Source organism: Tursiops truncatus, chromosome 4 (assembly GCF_011762595.2).
Source record: "Tursiops truncatus isolate mTurTru1 chromosome 4, mTurTru1.mat.Y, whole genome shotgun sequence".
Classification (NCBI taxonomy): domain Eukaryota; kingdom Metazoa; phylum Chordata; class Mammalia; order Artiodactyla; family Delphinidae; genus Tursiops; species Tursiops truncatus.
Window position 1 is genome coordinate 76,229,583 of NC_047037.1, and position 17,025 is coordinate 76,246,607.

The 17,025-nt window shown below is 37.5% G+C and overlaps 1 protein-coding gene across 1 annotated transcript in view; it reads left to right on the top strand.

The window, feature by feature from the left end:
- KPNA1 (karyopherin subunit alpha 1) overlaps positions 1–17,025 on the top strand; it is a 71,650-nt gene that overhangs the window by 8,928 nt on the left and 45,697 nt on the right. The gene's annotated exons all lie outside the window — the stretch shown is intronic.

The window sequence follows — 17,025 nt, forward strand, 5'->3', positions numbered from 1 at the left end:
GCAAAGGATGAATTGAAGAGCAAAGAGACTGAGGTTAAGGAAGGGTGGTTAGAGCTGTTGCAGTTATCTAGCTGTAGGATGACAGGGACCTGGATCAGACTGGTAGCAGTGTGAATAGATAGGAATAGATAAAATCACTCTGGATGGAATAATAAGCAAAATTTGATAATTTTAACTAAATAGACATGAAGGGGAAATTGGGAGATTTCATTTTGGAAGAGTAGAGTACACTTCTATTTTACCACCAGTTTTGCATCTTGTTTTTAACTTTATTGCTTTTTTGGCTTTATTTCCCTAGAAAACAAGAGGAAAATGGGGCATAATGGCTTTAATTTTAAAGGCTTCTGCTTCCTGAGAGAGTGAAAAGTTATTGACAATAACTTAAGTTTTTCAATTAATCACTTAGGTGATAATATCCTAAAAATATTTGCTTAGGATAAATATAATTTTCTCAATACTATTACATGTTTTTTTTAAATCATAAACCTCTATAGATTTTATTTCATTTGTTATCTAAGCTCTCTTCAATCCAACTGAAGCCTACATTTCAGCTGTATTTTGCATTATTTTCCAATAAAACTTTTGCTCTGCTATAGTGATTTTGAGTTGCATGCAGATGCATATCAGAATTCACTTGGGAGTCTTTAAAAGAAAAAACAACACTAGAGACCTCGTGTTTGCCTCAGACCTATTAATCAAACTCTTCGGAAGGACAGTTGAGGCGTCTTGTTTTTCAAAAAGCTCTCCCACTTGGCAAACATAATCTCTTTCCCCTGCTAAGAGGGGAACCCAGTCTCATTTATGAATATCAGAGAAGAAATCGTTGATTTTTTAAAAAAAATATTGACTTTATTTGTTTGAGCAATTTTAGGTTCACAGTAAAATTGAGTGGAAACTACTGAATTCCCATCTACTCCCTACGCCTGTACACCCAGTGCCCCCACCATTGACATTTCCACCAGAGTGGTACATTTGTTATAATCCAACCAACACTGACACATCATTATCACCCAAAGCCCATAGTTTACATTTGGGTTCATTCTTGGAGTTGTACATTCATTCTGTGGGTTTTGACAAATGTATACTGACATGTATCGGCCATTATAGTCCAACAGAATAGTTTCACTGCCTCCAAAATCCTCTGTGCTCTGCTATTCATCCCTTAAACCCCTGGCAACCGCTGATCTTTTAACTCTCCATAGTTTTGCCTCTTCTAGAATGTCATAAAATTGGAATCATTTGACAAATACAATACCCACCCCTACCCCCAAAGAGGAGGGTATTTTATTAAATAATCAATCTTATGTGTGGATACTGATTTAGAAATTTTTAAGAAAACTAACAGAATTAAAAAGAATGATACACTATGACTATTAAAAAAAGTAAAGCCAGATAAGGACAACATAAGAAAAAAAATACAGGCCATTATCCTTGAGGAACACATATGCAAAAATCTCTACAGTGATATATCACCTCACACCAGTCAGAATGGCCATCATCAAAAAATCTACAAACAAATGGTGTGGAGAGGGTGTGGAGAAAAGGAACCCCTCTTGCACTGTTGGTGGGAATGTAAATTGATACAGCCACTATGGAGAACAGTATGGAGGTTCCTTAAAAAACTAAAAATAGAACTACCATACGACCCAACAATCCCACTACTAGGCATATATGCTGAGAAAACCATAATTCAAAAAGAGTCATGTACCACAGTGTTCATTGCAGCTATATTTACAATAGCTAGGACTTGGAAGCAGCCTAAGTGTCCATCGACAGATGAATGGATAAAGAAGATGTGGCACATATATACAATGGAATATTACTCAGCCATAAAAAAAGGAAATTGAGTTATTTGTAGTGAGGTGGATGGACCTAGAGTCTGTCATACAGAGTGAAGTAAGTCAGAAAGAGAAAAACAGGGGCTTCCCTGGTGGTGCAGTGGTTGAGAGTCCGCCTGCCGATGCAGGGGACACGGGTTCGTGCTCCAGTCCGGGACGATCCCACATGCTGCGGAGTGGCTGGGCCCATGAGCCATGGCTGCTGAGCCTGCGCGTCCGGAGCCTGTGCTCCGCAATGGGAGACGCCACAACAGTGAGAGGCCCGCGTACTGCAAAAAAAAAAAAAAAAAGAGAAAAACAAATACCGTATGCTAACACATATATATGGAATCTTAAAAAAAAAAAAATGGTCATGAAGAACCTAGGGGCAGGACAGGAATAAAGATACAGACCTACTAGAGAATGGACTTGAGGATACTGGGAGGGGGAAGAATAAGTTGGGACAAAGTGAGAGAGTGGCATGGACATACATACATTACCAAATGTAAAATAGATAGCTAGTGGGAAGCAGCCGCATAGCACAGGGAGATCAGCTCGGTGTTTTGTGACCACCTAGAGGGTTGGGATAGGGAGAGTGGGAGAGAAGGAGATGCAAGAGGGAAGAGATACAGGGATATATGTATATGTATAGCTGATTCACTTTGTTATAAAGTAGAAGCTAACACACCATTGTAAAGCAATTATATTCCAATAAAGATGTTGGAAAAAAAAAAGAGTCATACGCAATGAGGCAAATGGGATTTATCCTTGGGGTACAAGGATGGCTCAACATATTCAAGTCAATAAATATGATACACTACATGAACAGAACGAAGGATAAATGTCATGAGCATCTCAATAGATGCAGAAAAAGCATCTGACAAAAATTCAACATCCTTTCATGATAAAAACTCTCATCAAATTAGGTGTAGTAGGAATGTATGTTAACATAATAAAGGCCATATCTGAGAAGCCCACAGGTCTTTTATCAAAAAGACAGAAGATAATAAATGCTGACAAAGATATGAAGAAAAGGGATCTCTTGTGTACTGTTGGTGGGAATGTTAATTAGTGCAGTTTACTGTGGAAAACAGTATGAACTTTTGTCACATAATTAAAATTAGAACTGCTGTATGATACAGCTCTTCCACTTTTGGCTATATATCCAAAGGAAATCAGTTATCTCGTAGAGAGAGTTGCACTCCCATGTCATTGCAACATTATTCGCGATAAAACAAAGACAAGGAAATAATCTAAGTGTCTATAGATGGATGGAAGGGTAAAGAAAATGTGGCATAAATGTAAAATGGAATATTATTCAGCCATAGAAATATGAAAATCCTGCCTTTTTAACAGTATAAATAGACCTTAAGGTCATTATGGTAGGTGATAAATCAGACAGAGAAAAATACTGTATGATCTCATTTATATGTGGAACATAAAAGAGTTGAACTCACAGAAGCAAAGAGTAGAATGGTGGTTGCCAGAGACTGAGGGGGTAGGAAAACTGAGATGTGAAAAGGTACATACTTTCAGTTATAAAATGAGTAAGTTCTGGGGGTCTAATGTGCATCGTGGAGACTATAGCAAATAATACCGTATTATATATTTGAAGTTTTCTAAGAGAATATATTTTAAGTGTTCACACCACAAAAAAGAGAAGACTATGTGATGTCATAGATAATTTAAATAGCTTGATTATGGTAATCATTTCACAATGTATACGTATATCAAATCATCACATTATATACCTTAAATATGTACAGTTTTTATTTGTCCATTGTATTTGAATAAAGCTGGGAAAAACACAACAAAAATGGTGTTGATACACCTGAACATCCATATGCAAAAGACTGAAACTTGACCCAAACCTCACACCTTAAACAAAAATTAATTCAAAATAGATCGTAGATGTACATATAAAACGTTAAGGCCGTAAAACTTTTAGAGGAAGATGTAGGAGAAAATATTGATGACCTGAGATAGAAAAGAGTTTGCAGATGTGACACCCAAAGCATAAAAGATAAATAAAAATAATAAATTGGACTTTATCAAAGTTAAAATATTTAATTTGTGAAAGATATTATGAAGAGAATGACGAGGAAAGCTATAGGCTGCAAGAATATTTAAAAATCACTTATCTCACAATGTACTTATATTCAGAATATATAAGAGCTCTCAAAACTCACCAATAAGAAAACAATCAAAAAGTAGGCAAGGACTTCCCTGGTGGCGCAGTGGTTGAGAGTGGTTGAGAGTCCAATTATATTGGCCATGAGCCATGGCCGCTGAGCCTGCGCATCAGGAGCCTGTGCTCCGCAACGGGAGAGGCCACAAACAGTGAGAGGCCCGCGTACCGCAAAAAAAAAAAAGTAGGCAAAAGGATTGAACAAATGTTTAACCAAAGAAAATATATGGGTGACAAATAAGCACATAAAATGATGTTCATCATCATTAGCCATCAGCGAAATGGAAATTAAAGCCGCAAGATACCATTATACAAGCTGTTAGAACGGCTAAAATAAAAATATCAAATGCTGCTGAGGATGCAGAGAGACTGGAAACCATGCATTACTGGTAGAAATGCAAAAGAGTATAGACAATCTGAAAACAATTTGGCAGGTTTTTTAAAAAAATCAGTTTAAAACATATATTTGCCATATGGCTCAGGCATGCCACTCCTGCTTAGGCTATGATAATTCATCTTCATACAGCAACCTGGACATCAATGTTTATATCTTCTCTACTTATGATCTCCTAAAAAAGGGAGTAACCTAATGTGATCAACAAACTGAGGTCCATCTCTACGATAGAAAACTATTTTGCAATAAAAGGGAATAGATTATTAACATGAGACAACTTGGCATTTTTCTAAGGGAAAGAAGTCAGTCTCAAAAAGTTATATACTGTATGATTCCATTAGTATGATGATCTCAAAAAGACAAAGCTGTAGTGATGGAAAAAAGATCCATGGTTGCTGGGAGTTAGAGGTTGGGGAGAGTGTGACTACAAAATTATATCACAAGGGAGTTTTCTGAGGTGATGGAACAGTTGTATCTTGGTTATGGTGATGGCTGAACAAATTTATACATGTGTTAAATTTATAGAACTGTATACAAAACAAGTCAATTTTAATGTATGTTAAATAAAATTTAAATTAGTGTAAAAAAAAGATAACTAACAGAATTAAAAAGAATGATACACTGTGACCAAGTGTGTTTATTCCAAGAGTCAAAAATCATTGACTATTAAGAAGTGTATTGGGGCTTCCCTGGTGGCACAGTGGTTGAGAGTCCGCCTGCCGATGCAGGGGACACAGGTTCGTGCCCCGGGTCTGGAAGATCCCACATGCCGTGGAGCGGCTGGGCCCATGAGCCATGGCCACTGAGCCTGCGTGTCCTGAGCCTGCGTGTCCGGAGCCTGTGCTCCACAACAGGAGAGGCCACAACAGTGAGAGGCCCGCATGCTGGGAAAAAAAAAAAAAAAGTGTATTAATATATCACCATATTTAATATGTCAACGGGGATAAACAGTGACCATTTTAATAACTGCCAAAAGGCATTTGATCTAATTCAACACACATTTCAGGTTTTTAAAACTTCAAAAAAATAGATATGGATGGGTGGTACTTAGATGTGATTTAAAAATATATATATATCTCAATACTATGACACGACTGGAGCTATAATAAATTGGTGATAGGAATGCGTGATGTTACAGCCACTTTGGAAAACAGTTGGACAATTTCTTGTAAAGTTAAACATGTACTTACTCTATGACCCAGCAGTTTCACTCTTAGGTTTTTACCCAAGAAAAATGAAATCATTTATCTAAACAAATGCCATATGTGAATGTTTATAGTAGCTTATTCATAATCACCCAAAACTGCAAACTAGATGTCCATCATCTGGTAAATAGATAAACAAATTGTGGAATACAATGGAATACAATTCAGCAATGAAAGGAATCAATTACTGATAAATGCAACAGTATGGAGGACTCTCAAATTAGTTAATACTGAGTAAAAGAAGCCACACACAGAAAGCTACCTGTTGTATGGCTCCATTTGTTTGACATTCTGGAGAATGCAAAATTATAGGGACCGATTGCCTGGGATTGGGGCAAGTGGATTTACTAGAAAGGGACCTGACAGAATTTTTTGTAGTGAGGAAAATGTCTATCTTAATTGTTGTGATATGTACTTAAATGGCAAATTTTACTCTATGTAAATTATACCCCAGTAAACATGACCCTTTGAAAAATCCCCACTATAGAGTGTCAGCTAAAGTATCAGAAACAGAATTCAGTAGCTGATTTAATTCAGTGGCTGGCTTTAAAAAATTAGCATATAGTAATGAATAATTTTCCTATAAAAAAACAGTAGCCAGTTAGAATATAATGGAAGGAAGCATCACATTTATCATTGTAACAAAAGAGATAAATGGAAATACATGTTTAATTTCTGACCAAGAAGATAGAGTATTGTAAAGATGTTTGCTTAATCTGTGAATTGAATGCTATCTGAATATCAAAGGTTTTCTTTTTCCCCCCTCTTAAGACTGAAAGGATTATCTGGACCAAGGGTTCTCATTTTCTTTTGGTCTCAGAACTTTACATTTATTGAGGACCCTGAAAAACCTTTATGTTACTGTGTATCTGCAAAATTACTGCATTAGAAATAAAAACAAAATTTTAAAACACAGGAATACACAGCAAACATCCCATTAGGCACCAGACTGATGCCATCACATTACCACGCCTCTGAAAAACTTATGAGTGAAAATGAAAGAAGCATATAACTAAGAGTATTATGAAAATAGTGTTCATGAGAAGCATTTTTTTCACATATCACATTGTCAAATGTCAAAAATTTTGATTCAGTCGTGGGTTAGTGATGGTGATGGGGAACTGTTAACACTCATATTCACTGGTACATTGATGCAATATTTTAGAGGGAACTTTGACAATATCAAAATTTTAAGTGAACATATTTTTTTTAACATCTTTATTGGGGTATAATTGCTTTACAATGGTGTGTTAGTTTCCGCTTTATAACAAAGTGAATCAGAAGTGAACATATTTTTGACCTTGAGGTTCCACTGTTTAGAATTCATTCATGGATACAATTGCAAAATATGTACAAATACATGAAAAAGTATTGGTTACAGCGTTATTTTTGACAGAAAATTGGAGTCAAGCTTAATTGTCAGTTATGTGTAGGGTCTAGTTATTATGCTACAACAATTAATTACTATATTGTTAAAAATGATAAAGCTTTATAGGCGTTAGTATGGAAAGTTGTCAAAAGTTGAAGCAAAGTGCAGAACTGTGTATAGAATTGTTCTGTCAGTATACAGTAATAACCAAAAGGGTGTGTATGTGCTTGTATAACCACTTCTTGAAAGGATATACAGAGAACTTGATGGTGGTTACCTTTAGAAACAATGGGGGAAGTACACTTTCATTTTTCTTTTTATACCCTTCCATACTGTTTGGATTTCTTTTTTTGTTGAAATGTTTTGAAATTCAAAGGCACAAGTGCACTGTATGAATGGTAGGTAGAAATTATTAGAATGCTGGAGTCATTTGTGATTTCTTGGATACTGAAATCTAACCAAACAAGAAAGAAAAAGAAAACCAAGAGGCCTTTGCATTTCTCTTGTTACCTACCTCTTTTAAAGAACAGTTTCTCTAATCAAACATGACTTACTACTGTTCTCATCAGTTGTTCTTTCTAACGTCTGTGCCTTTATCTTGTACTCTTCGTGGGTCTTTTGTACTGTTTCGTGGGTACTTTTGTACTGTTTTTTGTACTTCGTGGGTCTTTTGTACTGTTTTGTGGGTCTTTTGTATTGTTTCGTGGGTCTTTCTCTTTTAGCCTCAACTGATGATTCCTATCTATCCCTCACAACCTAGCTGAAACACCATCTTCTCTATGAAGCCACCCCTGATCAGTTTTGTCAGACAGGATCTTTTTTTGAACCTTTAGAGCTATTTATAGCCATTTCGTCACTACACAAATATCAGGTATGATCTATATATGGGCCAGACAGTGGAAGTATGCTTTCATATGTTATTTCTCTTTACCATATAAGGTATTATCTCCATAGTGCAAATAAGAGAAACCAAGATTCACAGAAGTTTAGTACCTTCCCTACATCTTGGTGCTAAGAAGTAAATTTGAAAATCGGGCTTCAAGGCCAGACATCTTCTCTGGACTTGCTTCTTACATCACTTTAATAAAAAGCAAATGAATAATTAATTTTTGTGTGACCATTTCTTTCCTTCTAGAGTTTTTGTAGTTTAAAAAATTTTTTGAAATAATTCAAAGCTTACAGAAGAAATGTACAAAGCCCTCCTGTTTACCTTTCATCCACATTCCCCAATTGTTCATTTTACCTTTTGCTCCATTTGCTTTATCATTTCTTCTCTCTGTATATGTGTACTATGTTCCCAACATTGCCTTTCCTTAACTGCTTGCCCTTCCAGCTCCATGTTGAATCTAGGCTTCCAATTATTTAAGTCTGATTGGTTTTGGTCTTGTTAAACTTTATCCAGGTCTTGCCCTGTTACTATACTACTATACCTTTAACCTGAAACTTCATTGCAACACTGTTGCTGTTATGCTATATTGTGGTATTTCAGAACCAAAATGCTGCCTGCCTCAGGAATACAACTCTTCTCTGTGTCATTTCTCAGCACCATTAGTTATGATTCCTTCAGAATTATTTGCAAATTCTCATCTGCGTTGCACCAATCTTTCAGTCCAATCTGACAAAATACCACTGGGTATATGTATTAGTCTGCTTGAGCTGCCATTAAAAAGTACCACAGATTGGGTGATTTAAACAACAGAAGTTCATTTTCTCATGGTTCTGGAGGCTTGAAGTCCAAGATCAAGGTTCCAGCAGGGTTGGCTTCCAGTGAGGCCTCTCTTCCTGACCTGCACGTGACCACCTTCTGTTTCCTCACGTGGCTTTTTCTCTGAGCACATGGCGGTGGGGCGGTGGGGGGCAATGGGTGTAGATAGAGATCTCTGGTGTCTCTTCTTCTGATAAGGACACCAGTCCTATTGGATTAGGGCCCCATCCTTATGACCTCATTTAACCTTAATTATCTGTGAGCCTCCTGAATCCTTACCTATGAGAATAATAATTCTTGCCCTGTAGGGTTGTTTTTTGTTTGTTTTTAAGAGATTCAGGTAAAATAGGTGATGTGACACAGCACAGTATAAATCAATGATTCTCAAACCAGGCTTGCATCAAAGTCATCTTCTTAAAAATAACTGTTTCTTTGACTTCCAGTCTGATAGCATAAGAGCCCTGCAGATCTGCTCCCTAGTACAACTGAGGAAAACTATTAAGAAACAACTATTTAGAGCTTTGGAAATGGTCCTAGGGTATACAGTAAATGTGGAGCAAAGGTTTTCTTTCTGGGAGAAGCAGGATGAGGATTTCTCATCCTGCCCCCAGCTGCCTGCTGTTATGGCTAAGTTTTGGGAAAATGTGTTGGAGAGGTAGGGGGCTACTGTCCAGTCGCCCCTTGTGGAACAGAGGCTCTACCTTGGTAACAGAGTTGCTGAGCATACTAGAGAACAGATCATCTTTTCCCTGTCTTATAAGATGGTAGATCCATGTCAGGAGAGACAAGCTGAGAAGACCTCAGGTTGCTACCTATCCCCCACAAAATACTCAGTTGCTAAATGTGTTGTCACTCAGAAGAGTGTGCTGTTGTCCACACCTTCATCTTGAGAGCCCTGGTTCAGAGATTTTGCTTGGGGGTAGGGGTGAGAAGCAAGTCATGAAACAGCTCCTAATCTCTTCCTCAAGGCACTGACTTCATTTGCAGTAGAGCTGGAGAAGTTCAAACCTAAGGCTACTTTCAGAAACAGTGGAGATTGTGGTGAAAGGCACTTGGGAGATTTGTAGATTCAAAAAGATCCAGGCTAAACTGCAGGCCATTGAGCTTGCAGCAAGAAACTGGGATAAGAGACAGCTGGAAGGAGGCTTCCTGGGGACAGAGTTAATGTCAAACACTGACCTGAAACTGCTCCTTCTAAGGAGCCTGAATTTGATTGGATTCCTCTGCAGAGCAATTTATGCCTGAAGCCGTTTAAATCAGTAGAGCAATCAACTGGCAGTTAGTGGAGGTTAATAGCTGGGAGTAGTCAGGGAAAGTGAGTCCTGACAGATTACTGTATGGCAAGATGACTGTGGGCATATCTAGGTTATGTCCCCCTGAGGACCAGCATCAGAGGCTTAACAGTGCAGGGGGCTGGGTGTGGGGTGGGATAGTAGACTTCTTTAAAATAAAACAGCAAGTTACTAAACAAGCAAATAAAAATATAAAACCTCATGGGTGGGGGAGTATACCTAGAGTTGCTACAGAGTATTATATAAGATGTTGAGTTCCCAATAAAAAGGTAAAAGATGTGCAAACAAAAACAAAACCCAGGAAAGTATGGCTAATACACTGGAAAAAGCAGACAACAGAAACTGCCTGTGAAAGAGAACAGATGTTGGATTTAACAGACATAGACTTTGAAGTACCCATTATGAATATGTTCAAAGAACCAAAGGAAACCTTCATTAAAGAAGTAAAGGAAGGTATGATGACAACTAATATCAAATAGAGACAATCAAGAGATAGAAATTCTAAAGAAGAACCAAATGGAAATTCTGGAGTTGAAAAGTAACATAACTAATGAAAAATTAGTTATAGGGGCTCAATAGTAGATTTGAACTGGTGGAAGAATGAATTAGCAAACTTGCCAATAGATTGATAGAAATCCAACGAAGGGAGAGAAAAAAATGAATAAAATTGAAAAGAGCCTCAGAGAAATGTGGGGTAACCTTTTTTTTTTTTACATCTTTATTGGAGTATAATTGCTTTACAATGGTGTGTTAGTTTCTGCTTTATAACAGAGTGAATCAGTTATACATATACATGTGTTCCCATATCTCTTATGTCTTGCGTCTCCCTCCCTCCCACCCTCCCTATCCCAGCCCTCCAGGCAGTCACAAAGCACGGAGCTGATCTCCCTGTGCTATGCGGCTGCTTCCCACTAGCTATCTACCTTACGTTTGGTAGTGTATATATGTCCATGCCTCTCTCTCGCTCTGTCACAGCTTAATTAAGTGTACCATGGTATACATGAGAGTACTAGAGGAAGAGGGGAGAAGAAAAGCGGAAAAAGTATTCAAGGAGATAATGGCTGAAAATTTCTCAAATATATTGAAAAACACTGACCTACATATACATCCAAAGAGCCCAAAGAACTTCAAGTAGGATTAATGTAAGAAAATCTGCAAATGGACATATCAGTGTGAAAATGTTGAAAATCAAAGACAAGGAGAGAATCTTCTGAGCAGCAAGAGAGAAACAGCCAATTACTTACAGCCGACTTCTTATCAGAAACAATGGAGTCCGGAAGGTGGTAGAATAATATTGGGTTGGCCAAAAAGTTCCTTCTGTTTTTAAGTAAAAATAAAGGACACATTTTTCATTTTTACCAAGAGCTTTATTGAACAACGTATGCACCGTTTTGTTCCACTACCTTCTCCCATTTTTCAGGCAACTTCATAATTCCATCTTCCTAAAACTTTTTACCTTTTTGAGCAAAGAACTGTTCCAGGTGCCTTTTACAGTCTTCCAGGGATTGAAATTTTTTCCATTAAGACAATTTTGTAAAGACAAAAATAAATGGAAATCCGAAGGTGCAATGTCTGGTGAATACAGCAGATGAATCAAAACTTCCCAGCCAAGCTGTAACATTTTTTGCCTGGTCATCAAAGAAACATGTGGTCTTGCATTATCCTGATAGAAGATTATGAGTTTTCTGTTAACTAATTCTGGATGCCTTTTCATCAAGTGCTGCTTTCAGTTGGTCTAACTGGGAGCAGTACTTGTTGGAATTAATCATTTGCTTTTCTGGAAGAAGCTCATAATAGAGGATTCCCTTCCAGTCCCACCATATACGTAACATCAGCTTCTTTGGATGAAGACTGGCTTTTGGTGTGGTTGTTGGTGGTTCATTTCGCTTGCCCCATGATCTCGTCCATTCCACATTATTGTAAATATCCACTTTTCATCACCTGTCACAATTTGTTTTAAAATAGTGTGTTTCTGTTACGTTTAAGTAGAGAATCACATGCAGAAATACTGTCAAGAAGGTCTTCTTCGCTTAACTTACTGGAACCCAAACATCAAAGTGATTAACAACCAAGCTGGTGCAAATGATTTTTAACGCTTGATTTGGATATTTTGAGTATGTCGGCTGTCTCCCGTGTGGTATAACGTTGATTGTTGTCAATTAATGTCTTGTTTTGATCTCAACTTCAACTGGTCTACCCGACTGTGGAGCATCATCCAGCGAGAAATCTCCAGCACGAAACTTCATAAACCACTTTTGACACGTTCGATCAGTCACAGCACCTTCTCCATACACTGCACAAATCGTTTTTTTGCGTTTCAGTTGCGTTTTTACCTTTCTTGAAATAATAAAGCATAATATGCTGAAAATGTTGCTTTTTTCCCTCCATCTTCAGTATTAAAATGGCTACACAAAAATTCACCAACTTTGATAAGTTTTTTTTTAATGCACGCTGATATGACAGCTGTCACAATATAATCTTAACAAAATTGTTTCGAATGAAGTTAAAGACAACTAAGCGCTACTAGAGCCAGCGTACAGAAAAAAACAATGAACCTTTTGGCCAACCCAGTATATTCCAAGTACTCAGAGACAAATACTGTTAACCCCAATTTTTTTATATCCAGCAAAGCTGTCCTTTAAAAATGAAGGTAAAATACTTTGCAGGTAACAAAAACTGAGAGACTTTGTTACTAGCAGACTTGCCTTGCAAGATGGCTAAGGGAAGTTTTTTAGGCTGAAAGCAAGTGACCGCAGATGGTAATTTCAATCCGCATGAACAAAAAGCACCAGTAAAGGTAATGATGTAATTTTAAAAGAGAGTGTATAACCACATATATTTTTCTCCTTTGTTCTTAAAACTGATTTAAAAAGCAGTTGTGTAAAATAATGTATATACAGTAAGTTCCCTACATACGAATGAGTTCTGTTCCAAGAGCATGTTCGTAAGTCCAGTTTGTTCATCGGTCCAACAAAGTTAGCCTAGGTACCCAACTAACAATCAGCTATATAGTACTGTACTGTAATAGGCTTATAATACTTTTCACACAAGTAATACATAAAAAAACAAAAAAAGAAAACATTTTTAGTCTTACAGTACCGTACCTTGAAAAGTACCATAGCACAATACCACAGCTGGCATACAGGGGCTGGCATTGAGTGAACAGGCAGGAAGAGTTACTGACTGGAGGAGGGAGAGGAGATGGGAAATGGTAGAGCTGAAGGATCATCAGCAATAGGGGAAGGAGGGCAAGCTGCAATTTCACTCACACCTGACGTTGATGGCACAAGTTCTGATTCCTTGCTGGATTCAATTCTATCTTCCCTCTTGAAAAAACGACCCAGTGATGTCTGGATAGCTCTTTTTTTTCTCATCATAGGTGACATGGTAGCACTGGATTGCATTCTGAACAGCTGCTGCAACCTTCGTGTACTGTTCTACATTTGGGTGATGTGCCTCAAAAACTAACTGCCTCCTCAAATAAAGGAAATGCCCTTGCCGTTTCCTGCATCATGAATCTCTTCAATTCTTCAGTTACTTTTTCTTCCTCTTGTTGCTCCACTCTCTCAATATTTTTACTTTTGTTTCCATTGTTATTGCTTGGCGCTTCTTAGTGGTACCAGCTACATTACTGCTGCTTTTATGCTTGCTTCTGGACATCCTGGGCTTGAAATAAAGATACTGTACTACTGTACTGTATGCAGTACTCTACAGTAAAGTATATAAAAGCACAACCACTTGTAGAGGATGCATACACGTGACAATTTACACCAGACACATGAACTAGCTTACATGATTAGACATGCAAACGCACGTTCACATCTTTGAAAGTTTGCAACTTGAAAATTTGTGTGTAGGGGACTTGCCGTAATGAATTCTTGGGCCCATAGAAATGTAATGTATTTGAAATGTATCTGCTAATAACAGCTCAGGAGGTGAGTGGGAGCAAAACTATCTTAAGCTAAGGAAGTAACTGTGTAGATGATAAAGTAATAATTATAACTGTGTTGTTGGATTTGTAACATTAACATGTATAACAACAGTATAATAAAATGGGGGGAAGGAAATAGAATTATATAGCATAACATTTCTATATCTCATTGGAATTAAGCTAGTGTAAGTCTGAAGCTGATTCTAAGTGAAAGTGTATGGTAAGCCCTTGAGCAACTACTGGGGGGAAAAAAACTAAAAAAATACAGTGAAAAAATCACTAAAGAAATTTAAGTGCTTCATTAGAAAATCAATGCAAAGAAAGCAGTAAAAGAGTAATAAAGGAATGAAAGACATGAGACAGAAAATGAAAAATGGAAAAGCAGTCATCACTCCAACTATATCAGTAATAACACTAAATATGAATTGATTAAACAGTCTAATTAAAAAGGCAGAAATTGTGAGGCTGAATCCAACTATATGCTCTCTATAAGAGACATACTTTATTTATTTATTTATGGTTGGCTGTGTCACAATGTGGGATCTTAGTTCCCTGACCGGAGATTGAACCCGTGCCCCCTGCAGTGGAAGCGCAGAGTTCTAACCACTGGACTGCCAGGGAATTCCCTGAGACATACTTTAAGTTTAAAGATACAAATACACTGAAAGTATAAGGATGGGAAAAGATAAACAAGTAGCAACCACAAGGAAGCTGGAGTGGCTATACTAATATCAGAAAAATTAGACTTTAAAACAAAAAAGGTTACTAGTTTTGAAAGAAGCAAAACTATCTCTGGCAGGGCTTCCCTGGTGGCACAGTGGTTGGGAGTCTGCCTGCTAATGCAGGGGACATGGGTTCGAGCCCTGGTCTGGGAGGATCCCATATGCCGTGGAGCGGCTAGGCCCGTGAGCCACAACTGCTGAGCCTGCGCGTCTGGAGCCTGTGCTCTGCAACGGGAGAGGCCACGATAGTGAGAGGCCCGTGCACCACGATGAAGAGTGGTCCCCGCTTGCCACAACTAAAGAAAGCCCTCGCACAGAAACTAAGACCCAGCACAGCAAAAATAAATAAATAAATTACTAAACTCCTACCCCCAACATCTTCTTAAAAAAACAAACAAACAAACAAAAACTATCTCTGGCAGATGACGTGATCTTGTATGTAGAAAATCCTAAAGAATGCACTAATAAAATAGCATTAATAAACAAGTTCAGTTCAGCAAGGTTGCAGGATACAAAAATCAATTATAAAAATCGATTGTATTTATATGGATTTGTCATGAACAATCCAAAAGTGAAATTAAGAAAATAATTCCATTTACAATAGCATTAAAAAATACTTAGGGGCTTCTCTGGTGGCGCAGTGGTTGAGAGTCCGCCTGCCGAGGCAGGGGACATGGGTTCGTGCCCCGGTCCGGAAAGATCCCACATGCCTGGGCCCGTGAGCCATGGCCGCTGAGCCTGCGCGTCCGGAGCCTGTTCTCCGCAACGGGAGAGGCCACAACAGTGAGAGGCCCGCGTATCGCAAAAAAAAACAAAAACAAAAAACTTAGGAGTAAATTTAACGAAAGAAGTGTGGAACACTCTGCAAACTACAAAACATTGTCGAAAGAAATTAAAGGTCTAAGTAAAAAAAAAATTGCGTTCATGGGTTGGAAGATTTAACATTTAAGGTGGCAATACTCCCCAAATTGATCTACAGATTCAGTGCAGTTCATATTGGAATCCCAGGTGACTTCTTTGTAGGAATTGACAAACTGATTCTAAAATTCACATGGAATAGCAGTGTATCACGGTGAGTCAAAACAATCTTGAAAAAGAATAAAATAGGACTCATACTTCCTGATTTTAAAACTTACTACAAAAAAGATACGATTGTGTGGAATTGGCACAAGGATACACATATGGATCAAGGGAATATAATCGAAAGTTGAGAAATAAAACTATAAATATGTGATTGACTAATTTTCAACAAGAGTGTCAAGACTGTACAATAGAGAAAGAATAGTTTTTTCAGTAGTGCTGGAACAACTGGTAGCCACATGCAAAATAATGAAGTTGGACCTTTACCTCGAACCACATAGAAAAATTAACCCAAAATGGATGACAAACCTAGATGTAAGAGATAAAACTCTTGAACTCTTAGAAGGAAACTGAGGGTTAAGAATCCCTAAGTATGGCACTAAAAGCATTGAGCAACAGAAAAAGAAATTGATTAATTTGGATTCCATCAAAATTAAAAACTTTTGGTGCTTCAAAATTCATGAGAGGGTTTTAACAGTAGATTTGATCATTAAGAAAGTGAAAAGACAACTATAAAATGGAAGAAAATATTAACAAATCATGTATCTGACAGGGACTTCTGTCTAAAGAACTCTTTAACAGCTCAATGGTAAAAAGACAACACAATTTTAAAATGGGCAAAAAATCTGAATAGACATTTTTTATGGAGGATATGTAGTTGGTAAATAAATATGTTAAAAGACATCTATCCCACTAGAATGACTAGAATCAAAAGGTTGTGATGCTTTGCTCTACACCTGAAACTAATACAATATTGTAAATCAGCTGTATTTCAGTTTAAAAAAAAGTTGTGATAGCAGGTGTTGGTGAGGATATGGAAAAATTGGCAACACTGTATACTGCTGATAGGAATGTAACATGGTGCAGCCACTTTGGAAAAATAGTCTGGCAGCTCCTGAAATGATTAAACAGAGTGTATAGGCATATACCCAAGAGAAATGAAAACATAAGTCTGCGTAAAAACTTGTCGACAAGTGTTTATGGAAGCACTAGTCATAATAGCCCAAAAGTGGAAAGAACCCAAATGTCCATCATTTGATGAGTGGATAAATATAATGGAGTATCTCCATACAATGGGATGATATAATTCAGCCAAAAAAAGGAGTAAAGTACTAATATATGCTGCAACATGGATGAACTTTGAAAATACTGTGCTTAGTTGAAGAAGCCAGGCACAGAAGATCACACGTATTCTAGTCACATGAAATATCCCGAATAGGAGCGATAGCTTTTTTGAGGTGGTGAAAATGTTTAAAAATTTACAGTGGTGTTGATTTGCACATAATTGTGAATATACTAAAAGACACTGAATTGTACACTTT